This window comes from Barbus barbus, assembly GCF_936440315.1.
Source record: "Barbus barbus genome assembly, chromosome: 10".
NCBI classification, from domain to species: domain Eukaryota; kingdom Metazoa; phylum Chordata; class Actinopteri; order Cypriniformes; family Cyprinidae; genus Barbus; species Barbus barbus.
In genome coordinates, this window is record NC_136738.1 from 28,184,939 (window position 1) to 28,206,656 (window position 21,718).

The 21,718-nt window shown below is 37.0% G+C and overlaps 1 protein-coding gene across 1 annotated transcript in view; it reads left to right on the forward strand.

Moving 5' to 3' along the window:
• adarb1b (adenosine deaminase RNA specific B1b) overlaps positions 1 to 21,718 on the forward strand; it is a 139,770-nt gene that overhangs the window by 68,364 nt on the left and 49,688 nt on the right. The window lies entirely within an intron of this gene.

Consider the following 21,718-nt stretch of genomic DNA (forward strand, 5'->3'; position numbering starts at 1 on the left):
CAGAATAGAGAGTGCTGGAGTTAGAGGGTCAAATAAAGATGGAAGAGATTTGTTTTAACCGATTCTTGAAGAGAATTGCAAATAAATTGCAATATGATAACCATGCGTCACACAACATAACCCAAATGAATCAAATCACATTTATATTCATATTAAACACTGCAACAGTTACTTATCACTGCATTGAAGTTTTTCTAAATTTGAAGATGTTGTGGAATACTGATTTATTAATGATGATGATTCAATTAAATGATAGCCTATGCTATAATCTTATTATGGTATATAACAGTTAAGTTTATTATTTGTTTTTTTTGTGGACATTGTATTATGCAAATTTAAATATTTAAAAGATTTTATATTATATCTTATGTTATATATATATATATATATATATATATATATATATATATATATATATATATATATATATATATATATATATATATATATATATATATATATATATATATATATATATATATATATATATATAATATTAGTTCCAATGGGAGTTCCGATCCAAGACTCGATCATGGGACACCTGAAGAGCAACAGTGCTGCATGTCAACGCGCTGCCCACGAGGCTATCGGCGATGACCACTTATCACTAAATTGAGGATTTTTGAGAATTTATTATAATGATTTAGATGTGGTGATAATAATAATAATAATAATTCATATAATGTAATATTACATATCTAGAAGACATATATTGTAACAAGTTTCACATCCAACATTGCAGCAGTCACTTATCACTATTATTTATTTATCTACAGATAATATCTGTCTGGGATGGAATGACCTGTTTTTGCAGGTAATTTCACATAAAGATCTTTAATAAAATGAACTTTTGCAGATATCTCCTGCTCAGCGTATAAGGACCCTGGGACGCGTCCAGTGAGTGTTCTTGCTGTCATCAGTATCTGTGTCTCGATATCGTCCTAAAGCCTGCGGTGCATGTGCTGGTCATGCTATACCTCATGTAGGTCAGTCATAAGCTGTGAGAGACCGCCTGCACCATACGGTGCTTTGTTCAGATGAGCTATTTAATATGATCTGTGATTATGTATGAGATCTGCTCTGGAACAGTTGGTGGATTAAGCTTTGAGTGTTTGGTTGCATGGGGTCTGAAACATGAAGATTCAGCAGCATCAGAGAGCAGGACCACATTGAACATAGCAATGTCCTACATTAGTCAGATGACCTGGCATGATTCAATTCATTATCTCAGTTTCATCATGCATTAGCTGTTCTAAAAAATCCACAGGTCCATATTTATTTTGATTTCTATGTAAGCTTGTTTCTGATTAAAAAATAAAAATGGTAATTGCAACATCTCACAGTTCCGAATTTTTTTCTCGTAATTCTGAGTCTATATCTCACAATTCTCAGTTTATATCGTGCAATTCAGATTTTTTTTTTTCAGTTTTTTCAGAATTGTGAGATATAAACTTACAATAAACTTGCAGTTATTTTTATACACATTTTTATTTTACGGCAGAAACAAACCAAAAAACAGAATTGCGAGATGTAAACAGAGTTTAGGGGGAAATGTCAAAATTGTGAGGAAAAAAAGTCATAAACGGAAAAAAAAAACTTAATTGCTAAATGTAAACTTGGAATTCTGGGAAAAAAAGTCGAAAGTTAAAATTTAATTACGAAATTAAACTGGTAATTGTGAGAAAAGGTCAGGATTGTGAGGAAAAAAAAAATTGCAAGTACTTTGTGCTCTGTGGTGGAAACAAAAAGTTATAATTGCGAGAATAATTTAGAGACCAATTCCACAAAGAAATTCAGAATTGCGAGGGGAAAAAAGTCAGCGAATGTAAGCTTGTGTAATTACGAGTTTGTAACTTTCAGTTGTGAGATAAAAACAGTTCTGAGGAAAAAAAGTCAGAATTATGATAATCTCAGTTGCAATGAAAACAAAGTCAGAATTGTGGGATGAATAAAGACGCAATTCCCTTTTTTATTTTTATTCTGTGGTGGAAACAAGCTTCTATGGATTTCAGTGTGTCCTGAACACATTGTTGCAAAGTCCCTTACAGACTAGGTATGTTAGTAGAGGGCTGAGGACTTTGAATCCTAGCAGTCATTAATAGATTAATCAGTTGTGATTATTTCTGTTTGTTGACTACACTGAGCTGAAATCTCCCATGTCACGATGCAGTGGAAACTTGGATTGAAATGTATCAATTGAGAAAATCTGGGGTACATTATCTATATTATAAATTTAAATATAAACTTTTTTGTCAAGTTCATAGTGGACAAGTTTTATTTTAGCATCACTGAGATACTATAACATTTGTTAATAATATTTTGAATATTGTTTATTTTCTATTTTGATTTTAGTTAATGTTTTAGTAATTTTGTAGTGTGTTTTGTAATTTATATATTTTTTTAAAATATTTGTACATATTTTTTTTTTATTAATTTTTTATTTCAGTTTGGTTTTATCAAGTTAAACTAAATCAAAATGAGAAATGTTGCACCGACAACTAGATTAGGTTTAATTAACTAAAATCACCCATAACCTTAAATGTTTTAAGAAAATACCAATGCTCCCATTTGTACATTAACGTAATATTTAGAGTCCTCTGCATGCTTTTTTGAGTATTTATGTTAATGAATACTATGTTATGTTAATTTTTATTTTATTTTTTTTTGGGGGGGGGGGGGGGTGCTTTTTTATGCCTTTATTAGATAAGACAGCAGTAGAGAGCAGACAGGAAACAGGGCTCGCAAAATCGCTAGCCCGACGTCCCGGGGCTATTGTGTTTTCCAGTCGGGCTACCAAAATGTATCGCTGCCCTGCCCGACGGGCTACCTTAAATACAGGGCTCCCACACAACGTTCCCTCTAAGATGAGCGCGCGCGTGACTGCGCAGAAGAAATAATGTGCCTCGCGTGCACAAAAATGAGTTGGGAAGCCATTTGATTGAATGCCGCAGTAAAAAGGAAAGAATAGCAATGCTCGGGCAAACCGCTATAGAGCTGATGTCACGACAGAGTTAGAACTGGTTTCATAGAAAGAGAACGATGTGCACCAAATGAGTCGCTGTAGAAACTGAATACTTCAATGGTTGTGGTGCACTCAACACGAGAGACAATGCAAACGCAATGACATGAAATAAAACGTCCTTAAGTGCTGGAAATAGCGGAGGATGGGCAAAGAACGGTAACAAAGACACGTAAAGTCACACACACGAGTATTGTACAAACTGTACTTCATAATGATGTTTAGACAGCTATAGAAGAATTCATATGTTCACGGTTTTGTTTTTATATTTAACTTACAGATCTCCGCTTAAGTTTGGCTTCAGTTTATATTCTATTCTATTCTATCAGTTTAAATAGTTTGTTTTGATAATATATTATGTTAGGCCTATATTATAGACTCAAAAACAAGGTCAATTATTTATCAGGTCTTTGAGTCTCTTGCTCATTAAGGCTGTATTCATTTAAAAAATACAGAAAAAACAGTGATATAGTGAAATATTATTGCAATTTCTAATATTGGGTTCCTATTTTAATACATATACTTTAAAATGTAATTTATTTCTGTGATCAAAGCTGAATTGTCAGCATCATTACTCATTATCATTACCTTCAGAAATCATTCTAATATACTGATTTATTATCAGCGTTGAAACTGTTCTGCTGCTTAATATTTTTTTGGAACCTTTTCTTTGATTCTTTGATTAATAAAAAGTTAAAAAGAACAATTTTTACAATATAAGTCTTTACTATCAATTTTATCCATTTAACACATCCTTGCTGAATAAAGCTTATTTAACTTTCTTTAAACTTTTTTAAAGTATCTGACCCCAAAATTTTGAATAGATTATATTGTAACACAAAATCTCTATTTCTTTTCTCTAGTTCTTTTTAACTTTTTCTTTTTTTTAAATATCACAGGTCCCAAATATATATATATATATATATAAAAGCAGTATAACTGTTTCCAACATTGATTAAAAATCAGCATATTAGAATGATTTCTAAAGGATCACGTGACACTGAAAATACTGCTTTTCTTCACAGGAATTAATTACATTTTAAAGTATATTAAAATAGTAAACATTTATTTTAAATTGCAATATTTCACAATATTGTTTTGTGAAATAATATTCAGTATTTTTTTATCAAATAGATACAGCCTTGATGAGCATAAGAAACTTCTTTAAAAAACTTTATTGATCTAAACTTTTGAACTGCAGTGTATTGTTCAGTAAAAGTGTTTTCTACCGCCAACTGTTTGGTTAGCAACATTCTTCAAAATCTCCTTCTGTGTTAATCAGAAGAAAAAAACTCATACAGGTTTGGAAAGATGTGAGCGTGAGAAAATGACCAAAAATGTATTTTTAGGTGAACTCTCTCTTTAGTGAGATTCATAGGGAACAATTACCAGTGAACTTAACGGTATAAATCTATCACATCCACTTTCCTTAAATGGAATACAGAAGCTCGGAATTCTGCTTTCTAATATCCTTTGGGGTTTCATGGAAGAAAGAAAATGTGGGGGTCAGTAGATGGTGACTGTTATGATTGTTGAGTTACTGGGTGGTTTTTCTCCACAAGAAGAGAGATGTCAAGCAAGGTCCTGTGAGGTGTACAAAAACTGTACTTTAGTTGCCAGCAGGATAAAATAAAGGTTTACCAAACTTGTGTTTATCCCAGTAATTTAGGGCAGAGAAAGCTTTGCAAGACCCGTGGCATCTTCCTCGCTCTGCAGTTCTTCAGCGCTCAGCTCCACGAGGGTTTATCCCTGATCAACCTTATTCTGCAGCAACCCTGTTAACTGGACTGACCCTCCAACTTTCAACATTCCCTTTTCATATCCTCTACTCAACACAACTGTCAAATGGCGAACAAACCCATGTAAGTTCTGGCGGTTTCCAGACTTAAGACGAACACAGTCCGTATAATTGGCCCTTTTAAAGCAGACCACAAAAAAAGACATAGAGTCGGAACGGAAGAACAAGCATGTCAAATAATTTTAATAGAAAATTATTTTCTTCAAGCCCATTTGCAAATGGTCTAACTGTCGAGCGATAGCAAATTGCTCATATTATTCTCCTGATTATCTCCAACAGTGTTTTCCTTTGTTCTAACTTCTCTTAATCTTGCCCGTTTCGGGCGGATGAAAGTCCGATCAGACTTGTGCAAGACAAGCATGGAGAGCGCCAACACGACACGGGTGACCGAGAGAAAACGCAAGCGTGGTTATGGATCATATTTCAGCATTAGTTTTCCAGAGCGCCTGTTGTGGTTTTAAAAATATGATTTATTACAGACAGGCCGAGCGCAAGTGTAATTAATGATGAGGATGGAGGTGAGGAAGAGGGCAGGAAGTAGCCACTGCTTTGAAGTGCTACATTGCTTTTTCCTGGCAATGTGCTCTGTGGTTAGTCTAGTTAACATTTTGGTGTTCAGACAAAATGCATGAGAGATGTGCAAAACTGCATCATTTTAAAAGAGACTTTACATGTATTCATGGTTTTATTTAATTATTTATGCTTTCAGAAAAAGTTTCATGGACTGTGGTGGAATGGAATACTTTTTAAAAGTGTTTACTTTAGAAGTGGAGCTTTGATTTGGCAAGCATACTAATTAAAGCATGCTAATTGAAGTGCTACTTCTAAGAATATCACAACAAAAACAAACTTAGAACTATTTTAAAGTTCGGGTAACATCCCTAATCAGCTAGTTACATCCCAAACATGTAGCAAACACTCCCACTGCCCAGAGTGTGGAAATTTGTCCTTCTACCAACCTGTTGGGCATTATCTATTAATATGCTGGCCGTGGTTCCACACTAGTTTTCATTCAGGTCCCAGTGACAGAGTGAAAACACCCTGCAGATGCCCTGTCCTCCAGTGTCCTTGCGTTCACTTCCCCTTTATACAACCTGGACGTAAGAGCAGCATTCCTGACCTCGAGATATGATTGGAATGGTAATATGATCGAGATCAAATTAAGGCAGAGCCACGATGAGCATCTGCGGCACACAAGATGATTTAAGCACTATTCAGACTGGATTAGTTGTCCAAATGGCATTTCAGTTGAAATTAAAAGGACGTCTGTGATCTCCTGTATTAATTCAGACAAAATTGAGTTATCTATAGTGGATGGGAATCCAGCAGTATTAAAACGGCTAATTTTAAAACAAATAAACCTAAATTTACCTTTAGTGTGTACATGTGTTATTTATATATATTTGGATACACGCACGCACACACACGCACACACACACACACACACACACCCACACACACACACACACATACATACATACACACACACACAGATGTGTATGTATATATGTGTGTGTATATATATATATATATATATATATATATATATATATATAATGATATTTATTTAATTTTATTCATGTATGTAAAAAGCCTCTAAGTGCCATCTGAAATTTTCATCTAAAATGAGCATTTTTAGCAGGCTCCTATGTTTAGATTCAGTCATTTTTACTCTAACGGCAATATATAGGTCCTTTTCTATGCAATTAACGTGAAATAACTGAACATAATTATAGGAGCCTGATTAAAAAAAAAAAAAAAAAAAGCTCATTTTAGATGAAAATTTCAGATGGCACTTTGGCATCTGACAGCTTTGGCATCTGAACTCGTCATATATACACTAATATATATACATAAACATATATACATGTGTCTGTGTGTGTCTGTCTGTCTGTGTGTGTCTGTGTCTGTGTCTGTGTGTGTGTGTGTGTGTGTGTGTGTGTGTGTGTGTGTGTGTGTGTGTGTGTGTGTGTGTATGTGTAGACCTATTCGCACGGGATTAGTATTATCTGGGGACCATGTATGATTTTGAAATTACCCCCCCACGTCTGAATTTCGTGTGCTGCATTCGCACGGGATAAGCGAAGCCTTATCCCGATACCCGGATGTCAAGGCTTTAAAGTCCCATTCTATGGTCCAATTAGATGGATTAAAAAAAAGAAAGAAAATAAACTAATATAGTTTTGTGCCCCGTGTCATTTACATTTCACCAGGTTAAAATAATATAATATAAAATAATAGATTTATTTGTAACACATTAAACCTTTTCAGCTTTCTCTTTCTGAAAATTATATGGTGTAGCGATATGACAGCACCCAAAATATTATCAAACACTCCAACGCAGCTCCATTCTTTGCGAAAGATGGATAAAAAGGCGCACAGGAAACAAAAACCTTGAAAAATGATATACGACCTGCCAAATGCTGGCCAAAACACAGAGATGCCGATTCACACAGGACTAATATTATCAAAGGACCTCGGTGTTCGGCGAAATATGGTAGGTCATTTACGGGGGAATTTTTACTTTACAAATTACAGACATGGCCGATTCGCACGGGATTAAGATCACAGGAGGTCACCAGGTAATACTAATCCCGTGCGAATAGGGCTTATGTGTGTGTGTGTGTGTGTGTGTTTGTGTATGTATATGTGTGTATGTGTGTGTGTGTGTATATATGTATATATAATATACTGTATGTGTGTGTGTGTGTATATATATGTATATACACGCATTCATAAACAAAAATATGGTTTTAGCCTGCTTGTGTGCACTTGTGCATTGGGACATGTCTGAAATAGCATCATTTTTGTTTTTAATAAACGTCACCTCCTACATGCAGAGCTAATAACAGAACAGCAACAGCTCATTAAAACCGCCGTGCCATTTACACTTCCGATTTATTTTTTTTATTTTTTTCTCCCTCTACGTGCTGTACCATATGCTAATATTTTAGTCAGTTCTCATTCTGGAAGCACTAACCATAAACACACTATATCAGTGTGAGATGGAGTCGTAATAGCCAAACGCCGTCTTGAAGGTACAGTGAGACTGCTGAATTTCTCCAGAGGACCTGAGGGAAAACACCCCTCTGACAGCACGAGTGTGATTTGCTTGTGTTTGGACGCTGGATGAAATAAGAGGAGGTCATTCCTCAGCTCTTTGTGTGTCTGCCTCAGCATCCAAACTTGATGATTTCTTCATTCTGCAGGATGCAGGAGTTTCTGTCATCTCTTTGTTCCTCGTGTTTTGGTGCACTGCTGCATCTTGTTTCACTGAGCTCAAGGACTGTTTACTGTAGTAAAATCAGTTCAGATGCACAGTTTGTGATGTATATTTGTTTGCCCTTCCAATTTGCACGCTTCTTGTTCCCTTTCCTCTCACCTCTCCTTTTACATTTCCTTATTGATGTATCTCTTCTTCTTTTGCTTTGCGTTTCTTATTTCATTTTCTTACCATTTTCTTTTTTACTTTCATTTCCTTTTACCTTCCTTTTGCCTTTCATTTCATTATACCTTTACTTATACATTTCCTCTTTCATTTTCTTACCCTTTTTCTTTTGCCTTTTCTTTCCGTTTTCATTTATTTTTAATTTTATCTCCCTTTTTAATTTCCTCTTTCCCTTTCCTTTTACTTCCCCTTTCCTCTTTCATTTCCTTACCATTTTCTTTCTTTTTCTTTTTCTTCTCTTTTGTCATTAAGACCTTTTCTTTTTAATTTTGTTCTCCTTTTATTTTTATTTTTCTGTTCACATTTACTGATCCCCCATTTCCCCTTTTTCCCCCATTTCCTTTTATTTCCAATGTAATTTTTCCTCCGCATTTTCCTTTCCACTTTTATTTCTTTAATTTTTCTCTTTTTTTCTGTTCTTTTTTGATTATTTCCTATCACTCTTCCTTTTTCATCATTTGTATTCTATCTGTATTCCGCTTATTTCTTTTTATTTTCTTATTGTTTTTCTTTTCTTTAGTTTTTTTCCCTCTTTTATCTTTCTTTTTCATTTCCATATCCCTTTGCTTTCCTCTTTTTTTTGCTATTCTGTAATTACCTTTCACCATTTCTTTTTCATTTTCATTTCTTCTCATATTTTCCCTTTTTTTATTTTCTGTTCTGTTAACCAATTTTCTTTTCTTTCTTTTCCCTTTTCTTCTTTTGAATTCTGTAATTTCCTTACATTTTTTCCAATATTTTTTTTTCTCTTTTTCCATTCTTCTTTTTATTGTCATTCATATATAGATATATTTTTTGAAATTTTTTCTTTTCTTTCATTTTTTCCCCCTTTTCTTACCTTTTCCATACTCCTTTCCTTTTCCTCTCCTCTCGTTTTCTTCCTGTCCTGCAGACACGCTTGACAAACTGATGGCTCACTGCTTGTGTATGCGTTTGGCTCCTGCTGGAGTAAATTGCGGTGCGGTTGTGGAGAGCAGGTGAGCAGAGAGCAGTGCTGGAGGCTTTGGCCTGTGAGCTCCCTATTAAAAGGATCAGACAGTTCAGCACTACACCACACTTCTCAAACCACCGCGGCTCGTGCAGACCAAAGGCACCCGTAACCAGTACACAAGAGGAACATGACCTCAGCGTCTATTCATGTCAAATAATGGCCTTAACAAGCTATTCTTATCTCTCTCTCTCTTCCGCTGTTTGTGTCCTCGCCATTCTCTTTTGCTACTAGCCATCCGCTATACCGTGATGAATGCAGAAGGGCCAGGAATATAATATTATGTTGATATCAGGGCTCCCTACCTGTGTTTTCGTCACTTCAGAGAGCTGTGTGAGCCCTCAAATGCCTGTTTTTCCGTATAAGAGGGAATATTTCTAAAGTACACATCATCCAGCTCCTTTTAACAATTGATATGCTCGTATTGGTAACTCAAAAGTCTGGCTTTGCTGAAATTAACCCCTCAGAGGTTATATCTACAGCTTTCTGCTCGCTCTGTTTGGTTTCCCATACAGATCACATCATTTATCAGTCGGATTATAAAAAAAAAAAATGAATTGCTTAATATTTTTGTGGATTATTTGATGATTTATATTGTCTTTACTGTCACTTTTGATCAATTTTAATTCATTAATGTTGAATAAACGTATTCATTTCTTTTTAAGTACTACTTATGTTAAGGTAGTGTAAATATATGTAATTCATATGTAAGCTTTCATGTGGCTTCAGAGGACTGTTTCTTTTTTAATAAACTTAACATTTTGATAAACTTAATTTGAATACATTTAAATTAATAAACTTAGAAAAAAGAATGGATATTCAGCAAAAACTGTTCTCCACTTTGTTTAAAGAAAAAAATAAAGCAAAATATGCTTTATAAAACAAATCGATTTGTGAAATACATGTCCTATGTACTGCAAGCCCACGTGTTTAAGACATGTGCACTAACCACTAGGCCTCAGCTCTGACCCTTCATTTGCAGCGTCCTCCTTGTAAGATTTAGGAATGTTCCTTATGTTTGCCAGAGTTTAAACAATACAAAAAGACATTTCCATGCCTTACATTTTTCCTCTCAAGCCTATCGTTTTCAGTTCTCGGTTAGATCGCTCATTCATCCTGGCCTGCTCTGGGATGTTGGGGCTTTTTGCAAGTTCAGCGGAGAGGGAATTTCACAGCAGTACTTGAGGAAAAAAAAACAGTAGATGAATGATGCCCTGAGCTCCCTAAGGGAAAATATCCATATGTATTAATCAGTGTGAGTGTCTGTCTCTCAGGCAGGAGGTACTAATGACATGTCTCAGATGATCGTCAGGGCCGAAGTCTCGTCTTCATCTTCATTGGAATGCAACACATAAAGATCTTTTCTTCTTAACCCATGGAAAAAATCAATTTCAACAGTCTTTGTTTTATAATCAAGCTTGCCATGTCCTTTAGAGGGCAAATTGAATGTAATGAAATGTCAGGGTGGTCACAGACGAAATCCCCATGACACTGTAGTACGACCGAGACCTGGCATTTGGGTAAATACTACCTTCCTGTGTATTAGGACCATGGACATACATAGGCATTTTAGTATCTTATAATTCAGTTTATAAAACAGGCTTCATTTGAAATGGATCCAATGGAAGGAGGAGGCGTTTATGATACACAAAAGCAGAATGGCAGCTTTGTTCTCAAACTCCTCCTCCGAGGGACAACTGGTATTTCTGCTGTGCTTCTGCGGTGAGGAATATGTCTGCGTGTGATTTGTGTGATATTTGAAATCATAGCCCACAAATCGGCCCTGTTGCACGCCGTCTGGAAGATGGTTCAGCACTATCTGATCAGAGTAGTAGTGTCAGATATTGTTGTGTTTTTGAGTTATGTTTTTCCTCTGAGGAAAAGGCCTCAGTCGTTGGTTTGTTGCAAAGACAGAATCTATATGCTTTGATTAAGGGTCAGTGTGTCAGTTGATCAAATAATACTTGAGTAAAGGAATTTTGAAGACTGCTGATCTTTCTTTTCCAATAAATAGGTAATTGAAGCCTTCAGATGTCAATAAAGGATGCAAAAACACCATGGAAGTAGTCCACATGACTCATTAAGTCAAGATTTTGGTTGAGTAGTAACTGTATTTTGATGAGTCACTGACCATTTTTATGATACTTTTATGGTTCTTAAGTGCTTAAACTCTTCTGTACACTCTTTTTGTGATTGCATGAAAGCAGTCTTTAAAATGGCCACGTTTGTGTTCCACCAAAGTAAATCTGTTTGGACATGAGGGTGAGTAAATCGTTTTTGGTTAAGCCTCATGTTGTGTTCCAGTCTTCTTGACCCAGAGAGGATTTTCTATTTCCTAAAAAAAAAAAAATGTTAATGTTATCGCATTGGACTAAAACTTTCTGACTTGTTTTTGGAAATGGTTGATCATAGATCAATGATTGATAATGCTATTTTTCACTTAAAACTGAGGTGCATAGGCTTACATCAATGAGGTCTTCAATCAGTCCGTTCAAAAAATAAATTCAAAACCCATGCTAATTGAAAGAGAACAGGAAGGCCCACCAGCGTCTCTATTTCCTCAGGAAGTTGCGGCGAGCTGGACTTGGGAGCTCAGTCCTGAGGAGCTTCTATCACTGTGCGGTGGAGAGTGTCCTCTGCACCTGTATTACGGTGTGGCATGGCAGCTGTACTGCTGCTGAGAGGAGGGCTCTGCAGAGGGTTGTAAGGGCTGCACAGAGGACTATGGGGAGCAGGCTTCCCACCATCACAGACCTCTACACAGCACGATGTAGGGGGAGGGCCCTCCGCATCATGAAGGACTCCACTCACCCTGCACACGGACTCTTCGAACCCCTCCCCTCAGGCAGACGGCTGAGGAGCATCCGGAGTAGGACCACCAGGCTCAGAAATAGCTTCTTTCCTGAAGCTGTTAGACTGTTGAACTCTAGCCATGCTCTGTAGGCACTCCATCTCTCCTTTTGAACATGCGCATGCATGCATGCGCACATACACATACACACACACATACATACACACACTGATCTGCATTACAAACACTTTATCCACCTTAAATGCAATATTTATTATAGGCGAAATACTATGGATTATCTCCCTTGGACAATTTCTTCTTGCTTTTAAACCGGGACCTGAGTTCTAATTCCGTACCATAACATGGAAATGTGAGTTGGTATGACAATAAAAGTTCCTTGAATCATTGAATCCTTAATAAAAAGGCTGAATCCAAGATTTGGAGATAATATAACAAGCAGTTTTTAAAAGGCTAGTCATTTTTAACCTAGGAACACCAAATTAGGTAAAAGCGCAAGGGTTAAATCCGATATTATTTCCTCTGGTGTTGGGACCTGACTTTCCTCGTCAATTGTCATTTGAGCACATTACACTTAGCGTACCTGTGTCTTTTAACTCAAGCAGAGTAACCTCTCGTAATAGTCTCTCATTATTTTTTCTTACTGAGGTGAAACCAGAGCGTGTTTCCATTTCACAGGAGCTCCGTTTGTCATTGAGGGCCATTGAGAATCTACCCACAATGCCTTGTGGCCCATCAGTGGGTGCCGCTGGGGCTCCAAATTACCTCGTCACAGCTGCTGCTGTTCTGCATGGTTGACCCCACGGAAAGGCTCTGACTGAATTGATTAGAGCCTCGAGCTGAAGTGATGATGTGTTTAAAGAGAGATGATAGAAAATGTCATCGTAATGGATTATGCTGCCAATCCATTGGTGATGCTTTGAATGTAAAATATGAACACTGAATATTGATTTTCAGGAGTAGCAAAGCATGTCGTTTGTTTCTGTGAATTTGGGTTACATGACTAAATCACTTTGTGAAGTTGGCTTAGATGGACTTATTCCATTTTCTCTGGATCTTTGGTTTCGGATTCCAAGAGAATGCATTTGTAATACTGCTAATATTCAGAAACTAGTTTGTTCTGATCTTCAGATGTTTGTGTGTATTTTTGAAGATTCAGCTCTTGAATTTGAATTGCAATTAATTGAAGAATTAATTGACATTTAACTAGAAAAGCAAGGTTTGTAAATACAGATTTTGAATATTGACTTGACAAAGACTTGTTTGAAAGTTTTGAAAAACTTAAGAGCCTTGGAGATGGATAGATATATTGATTTCAATTCCCAGAATGCATTACCCTTGCTGAATTTATTTGCAGTTTAACTTGCTGTGGGCCAGTTCAGTTACTTTCTAAATTCCAATGCAGCCTCCCGTGGGTCTGCTCAAAGTCCAAATGGTGAATTAAATTGTTCCAATTCTTAAATCCTGAATCCCTAATCTTGCTTCCTGACTGCTTCAAGCCCTGAATGTATCCTTGACAATTTTAAAATGCCATGAATGAATCCTGGTACCCTGAGTTCTCTGGTTGTGCAGTCATGTACTCTTATGCACAGTTTTGTTACGTAACTTCATGCTGTTGACTCACTGCAGCAGTTTTTTCAAAGCGTTTGTGAGTTGCTACTAAAAACTAGAATTAAAAGAAAGTGCTCCTTGCCTTCTGACGTCTCAATGAGCTTGTAAATATTTCAGAGAGACTCAGAGAGGAAGAGTGGCATGTAATGAAAGAGTTGTGTAAAACATGAATATGGGACTTTATATATTTAATGACGGCTCGAGGGTGCAGGAGAACAGCGACAAGCTGCAGTGCCGACGACGACGCCAAAACCCTCACTGCAACGCACAATCAAGAAAAATAAACAACCCTGTAGAAAATAAATGTTGGCACAGTGCAAACACAAACAGGCCTTCTCTCTTATGCGCTTTTGTATGATCACCTGCTCCCTCAAAAGATCATCTGAAGGTTGCGTTTGATTGGGACGATGGTTGCTGTATGCTAATGATTGATCTGATTTAGATGGGTCCTACGAAGCAATTTACCACCTCCAGCTCTTTTTTTGATTTTCCTTCCTCAGGGCATTTAGTGTCACTGAATTGCAGGTGGGGTTAATGAGGTTTTCTCTGAACATAATTCCTGTGTAATGATATACAGCAGATTGGATGAACCCTTTGTGGTTATCAGTCTTTCTGTCAGGCAAACAGTTGCCTGGGTTTGGCTGGTGTGTGACTGGCTTGCTACGTCTGGGGGTGTCGTAGATGGCCAGATGTTGTATAGTGTTGGGATAGAGACAGATAAGAGCGCAGCCTGATGTTGATGTTGGATGGAGGAAAGCTCGTCTTATCGCGCAGAGCTTAAGGTTGAAGCAGACGGGACAGAGAACACGATCACATACCATAGCTGCAGACTTGTCCCTTCCCCCATGATGTTATTCAGGAATTACAAGCAGCCTTTATTTCCATATTTAACGGAAATGGCTTTGTTTGCTTTGGAGTACGCCCACTGATTGAGAGATGGATGCTGGGTAGACCGGTGGCCAGCTTTAAACTCTACGCCCTCCTCTACAGACTGCAGGCATTACCATTCAAAGGTTTCCTTCCTGTTTCTCTTTACCTCATGCTGTAGCCTTGTGTACGCAGTATTAAGAGATCTTACTTTACTTTGATCTATAGATTTAACGTCAGGCTTTACTAGTATTAAAACTAGTGGTGTCAAAATTAGCGCATTAATGCAGGTGATTAAGCCACCCTACTCAGAGCTGCTACTTCTGTCTCTTTTTTTGACAATAATTGCATTCATTTAGAAGCAGAACTTCTTTACGACCACATAAAACAGGAGAGTTTTCGGACGCATAGTTCAACTGCACCTCAGCACTAGGCGCTAATCAAACAAGTGCGGAAACAGTACAGGTGACGAGGAGCTTCAGTAGAACAACAGTGAACTGCGGACGGATGAGATTTTGTCAGGCAAAATGTCAGTATGCTATTCAAATACAGCAGTGCACGCTGTAGGCCTGTATAATTTCATATTAAAACGCGAATAAATATGAGCATGTCAGATGTCAGATCCACGACACATTCAGCAATGGCAGCTCTTAGAGTAATAGCAGCTAAATAACCTAATAACCCAGCTACAGTGATGTCTATTAAAGAACAAAAGAAAAAAGAGGAAATCAGTAACTTTTGTAGCTTTAAGGATTCATCTATATTTAATTTAGAATTTAGTGTTTGATAACTTTTTTTTGTGTTTGATTAAATTCAATTTCTGTATATTTCCTACTTGAAGGGCACAGGTGAACATTTATTATAATTGGTTTATGTGAGGATTGTTTTAAGTTCACTTAAATTTGAAGTTATTTTTAAAATTGATTGGTCTTAATTATGATGTAATGCTTAATGGCTATAGCCAATGGTTAAATATTTTTTGGGGAAAAAAGCTGAAGCTGGTTGCTTTAAACTTAAGTTTCTCAACTTTTTATTTATTTATTTATTTTTACAGTGCACCTGATGTAACTGATAAGTAGAGACTCTAAGACCTGGAATGGGTCTGTCGGTAAAGAGAGACATCCCTAATGCACCTCTGCTTTGGGAAAGCTGATCTAGATTCCCGATCAGGGCTCAAGAAAATTAAGTGCAGTGTAATGTCTGTATTTTCAGATCATTTTGTATAAAGTTTTACTTTAAAGTCAGCTACTAGATTTGCTGATATTTTCTGGGCAGATTTGTATTCTGCAAAAAGTTCTCTCCTCATTTATACCCTGATATTATTCCAAACCTGTATGACTTCTTTTCTTCTGCAGAACACAAAAGATGACATTTGTTTGTGCTTATTATAGAAGTCATCAGAGTGTGAAATGAATAGTACAGTGAAATGAATTCATACAACTCAACTTGTGTGTGTTGAACAGATTTATTAAATCTGAAATTTATACCTTTATTCACTCAAATCAAACAAAAACATTTATTAAAACATCCCTAAAGACTAAATTAAAGATGGTGACATAAACCCCCAACATCAACTAGTGTTAAACTTCAGGTTTTGTGACACTTGTGTGTGTGCATTGACTTTATAGTTTGATTAATTTGATTAGTAACTATAGACCTTAATTTCGATATTTTCATCATACAAAGTATCATCTTGCTTCAGACGACTTTCATGTCATTTCTGGAACATAAACGTTTTGAACTCTGTCGACTCCCATAATACGGACTACATAAATCTGCTGGAACTTTATTCAGCATGCCTTCTTTTATGTTCGGCAGAAGAAAGATAGTCATATAGGTTAGCAATGACAATAAGGTGAGTAAATGATGACAGTTTTCATTTTTGGCTGATTCAACCCTCCTCAGATCCCCCTCGAGCACAGTGTGAGATCCCTCTACTCTTTCAATCTCTTTTAGACACTCCTGGCCTACTTAAACACAACTGCTGTAACACGAGCTGGGGTACCTCAGGAGATCCTGCGTGGGAAAAAACTCAGGGGCATTGTTCCGCTGCCCCGACAAGAGCGGTCAAGAGCGTTGTGAAAGATCTTATCCTCAGAGGTGTAACTGGTCTGGATTGTCACAGGTTGGTGCTGGACCTCGGTAATCGCTGGGTTTCGGTTTCTGCCAAAGAGCAAAACTCCTAGCTCAATAGAAACAGGTTTAGTCTTATTGATGAATTTACAGAGCAGGCTTTGTTGGAGCTAAGTGTTTGTGTGTGTGGGTAGGGTTATGGTACTTCCCTCGTTTGTCCTGGCCTGGGAGACTTTTTTGTTGGGTACAAGCTGCACTGCGTCACTGTCGTTTTTCTCAGTACAAGGCCACTCTCTGAGGCTTAGGAAAAGTCTACACCACAGAAGCATATTTGACAGATCACCCTCTCAGTTTTAAGGGTCTTTTCCTGAGTCTGCGCACTCCCTGAAGGCCTAATCAGTGCCCAGGTGGCAAAGTTGGGTACCTGCCCTTGGCCTCAGAACTGCAGATGTCGCCCGGTAGGTTCCATGAGCTCCAGCTGTGCCAGCCAGCTGGTTTCTGCGCACTATCCTTGCTTCTCCCTGGAGAGTTGACCCAAATAGCAAGCCCCAGGGAATTCTAAAACGCACCGCAAACAAACAACCCCAATCTGTCAAGGCGCAAGAATGGATCTGGATTTTTAGGTCTCGGGAAGGAGATTAAACACAGCCATGCGCGTCATTCCACACCGAGACCTATTCCTCAGCTTCGCTCTGGTTGTCGCGACCTTTATTCTGCAGGTCCTGTGGGTGTTGACAGTGTTAGGGTTAGAATCCTGCATGTTCTGTATGTCTGTGTGTGAATGAATGGCGCAGACGCGCGGTTTCATTTACTACGTGCATCAATATAGGAGTACATGGACACAAACATAATCTCTAGAACTGCTCTAAGAGTCGCTATATTAGCATTTTACCATTTCTTTTGTGAAAAAGCTATCGTCGTATCATATACAAACAGCAACTTAAAGGACTTCACATCAACACATCAAAATAAAAGTTTGGTTTAATTTGAAGAAACTGTGACAGAAATATATTAATGTAATGATAGTAGTACTACACAATTAGTACTAATACAATTATTAGCACATTATGTTATAGAAATATTTAATATATACCAGAAAAATGTAAATGCACAACAGTGTTTCTGATTTTTTTTTTATAAATATATAAAATAATAATAAATGATTAGCACATTATGTTTAAGAAATATTTAATATATACCAGAAAAATGTAAATACACAAATGTTTCTGATTTGTTTTTTAAATAAATATATAAAATAATAATAAATTATTAGCACATTGTTTAAGAAATATTTAATATATACCAGAAAAATGTAAATACACAAATGTTTCTGATTTATTTTTTAAATAAATATATAAAATAATAATAAATTCATTATTCCTTGTGCTTTTTCATTGTTACAGCAAATTTTCTCTCTGTACTGTACAGAACCTCAGCACTGTAATTCGTTTTAAAAATAGACACCTTTTATTACTTAAGAGGTATTATTAAACATTAGATGAACTCGGGTACTAACATGTATCAAACTGTGGGTTGCAAACCGTACGTTTCTTGTTTTATGGGAACTGTTTCAACCCCGACTGATTTCTCACCTAAGCTGTCTGTTGTTGGCAGGGACTCCTCATTCCTTTATCTCTATTTATTTCTCCTCTCTTAGAGAACTCTCTGTTCTGTCTGGAGGTGTGATTTATGTATTATTTTATTGAATTCCTCCACTTTGTTTGAACTGAATATGGCAATGTGTTTCATTGGCAGCATTAAAACCGGTCTCATCTGGTCTGCTTTGATCTTGAGACAGTCAAACACTGTAGAAGACATGGCAAAGAAATGCGATTTTATGAAACCACTTAGCATGTGCGATACTCGAAAATGAGAAGGCCCATGATTGCCTATTTTTTTGTTGTTTTTTTTTTACCTGCGAAAATTTCATGTGCTAATAATGTAACAGCTTTTTTAAACGAGGAGTTTCTTCTTCGTGTGAACTATTCCCGCAAAGCTTCACAAGAAGTAAAGCGAGCACACAGGACCGTTAGAGCTCGTTATCGCCTCTTTTCTTAGACCACTGTTAAATGCAGAGGAGGCGAGGGTTGACGGGGGAGTAATTTTATCGTTGTAATGAAGAGTGTATCAGCAATTAGCCTTTTGTCCTCTGCAGCTGAAGTTCAGGCCCTCGGATCCAAACATGCGTGACTCCCGCATCCAATTTAGTCTGACTGAGGAGCCTGTCGTCTGACTGTCTGTGCTGGTTATAGATCCCCCGCTCAACATTTTAACTGTGGTCACACAATGCTCTTAAATGCAGATTGTGGTGCATTGCATGGCTCCTCTCTGGCTTATTTGCTCTGCTCTTGAAACTTCTCATTTCAGTTGATTCCGTGGCCCCCTAATTGTGCGAGACCCTCCGGCATTTCCAGCCCTAAAGTTGTTGTTCAACCATCAAATTGTATTTACTATAATGGAAATAAATCTGCCCCTGAAGAAACTGAGTGAGGACACGCTTAGAAAGTTGAGCACTTTACACCATTGTTTGAGGCGTTGTTGCCATGGTCCTCTTAGTCTTTCACGAGTCACATTAGCTTACAGTATATATACAGTTTCAGGGTTCATTTTAATAGCACGATGAGTTTGATTTTGAAATTTTCTGTAATATGTAGTAGAAGCTTGTTGACATTTTTATGTGCAGGAACAGGTTGAGAAAATACCAGAAAGAAAAGGGCAACAGCACCCCCTTGTGACCTAAACAGTGTGATGTTCTCACTGCTTGGTCTGTCATTTTTGTGGTTATAAATGTATTACTTTAGCACACTTTATTTTAAGGTCCAATTCTCACCATTAACTATAACCTTTGCCACAATAAATTCCTAACTTGCTGCTTATTAATAGTTAGTAAGGTAGTTGTTAAGTTTTGGGTAGGATTAGGGATGTAGGAAATAGTCATGCAGAATATGTGCTTTATAAGTTCTAATAAACAGCTGATATGTTAATAATAGGCATGCTAATAAGCAACTAGTTAATAGTAAGAATTGGTCGCTATACTAAAGTGTTACCATGGTTGAGCCACAGGAATTATAATTGATCTAACAACTTTCTTTTAGATTATTAACTAATTGTTAACTAATATTTTTTTTTTAACTTGCATACTGCTTAAAGAAGACCTAAAATGGCAGTACTTTTAAGACATCTCAGACATGTTTCTTGGAATGAAAGAGCTGACTGCAGCTGACCTTAAAAAGTTCAAGACTCACTTTCCGTCTGTACTTTCTCTCGTCTCCCAGTGGGCTGACCTGCTCTCTCTTTAGTCTTTGACGATAGCTTCAGAAAGATGCTGAGCGTTTCTCTGCTTCTCTTCAGTCTGTGCTGATCTCAGCTGGCTATAAGTGAAAGATGTGATTTATATGCCTCACAGCTCGCTTTCTGAATCTGAGGTCTCCAAAAAAAAAAGTGTATGGAATTGACTCAGGACAGCTGTGTATATCAGTGTTGTTTACTGTAGAAAATAACCTCCATGTCATTCCAAATCTATATCTGTGGAATGCAAATGGAAATATTTTGAAAGTAAATGGTGACTAGGGATTATAAAGATTTAAAAATGACAAACGTACTGTATATTTCTAGTCTTATGAAGCCATGTGAAAGCTTTCTGTGATGAATAGACTGAATTTTGTTATTTACTGATGGTAATTTTGGCAATGCTGCAAAGTGCGTGTAATGTACATGAGAAGTATGTTTCTTTTATCCTGCTTTTATGGTTTTTGTGTAATTTTTAAACTCTTTTCATTTTTGAAGATTTCACTTCTCGTTCACTTTCATTGAATACTCATGTCATTGATATCGCTCAGACCATAAGGACATTTTATGTCTTGTATTCATTTTTACTATGACAAATTGAGTAATTTGCCAGCCTGTTAACCAGGGGAGGTCACTAATTTTTTGATGAAAGGGATAGTTCATCAGCCTGAAAGTTTATGCATTTTTGACTGATTCTTTACAAGAGTTATTTGCTTGTGAATACAGCGTTTCCAGTTTAAAGAGGTGATTCACCCAAAAATGAACATTCTGGCATCACACCACTGCCTTGTCTGCAAAATTCTTCTGCATAACACAAAAAATAATTATATTTTGAAGACATTTGGCATCAAAACAACATGGGAACCCATTAACTTAAGTTTTGGGCAAAAACAGAGACATTTTCAGAATATCTTCTCTTGTTTACATACAGATTTGGAATGACATTGGGGTTATTAAATGATGACAGAATTGTCATTTTTGGGTGAATTATCTCTTTAAACTGTGGGAACATTTACTCTAGCTGGTTCTTGTGACGAATCGGTCAAAAACAAATGCATGAACTTTCAAGTAGATGAGCTATTACTTTCATTTGCATGCAATCATGAAGAAAGGTGAAATTGAAAGTCAGACTATTTGTGTTTTGTATTGTTTTTTCCTTGTTGCATTCAATTCACACTCCAAATGCACAATGGTGTGCTACTGAAGAATCAGCACTGACGCAGCACAGATGTTAAACAGTGGTTTTAGAAAACAATACTATGTATCCTCAGTGAACACAAGGAGGCTGTCAGGGGTAAAGAAATGTGCTGCATGGAGATGTACGGTTTGGCAGGCCACTGTTTTTATTGGGCTGCTTTTTCATTTTTCCTTCATAAAGCGTCTTGCTCTGCAGATCTTCCTATTGATGCAAAGTGTGTGTTTAAGGAGCTCAAAGGAGGGAATTCTCTGATTATAAACACGATTGGCTATTATTACTTTGAAATTACCACCCATCTTTCTTTTCTCAATTTGCATCTCCTTCACTCCCGTCTGGTTTCAGGTCATTCCTCTCTGTGTTCGGCCAGGCCTTTGGACCGAGAGACTCGTTATTTTTCCTCTTCCACTTTTATGAGGGACATTTATAGCTGAGGTCGTATTGTTCTCATGCTGGCGACACGTCACCTGATGCGTTTAGCACACCCGTTAGGTCATGTTTTTGTGGCGTTCACCGGCAGGTGAAAGTTTGAGACTCTTGGGAGCTTGGAAAGTTGGTGACGTGACAGGGGATTGAAACTAAATCTGCAGTAGCTGGAGATCACATCTAAACACTACTGGCA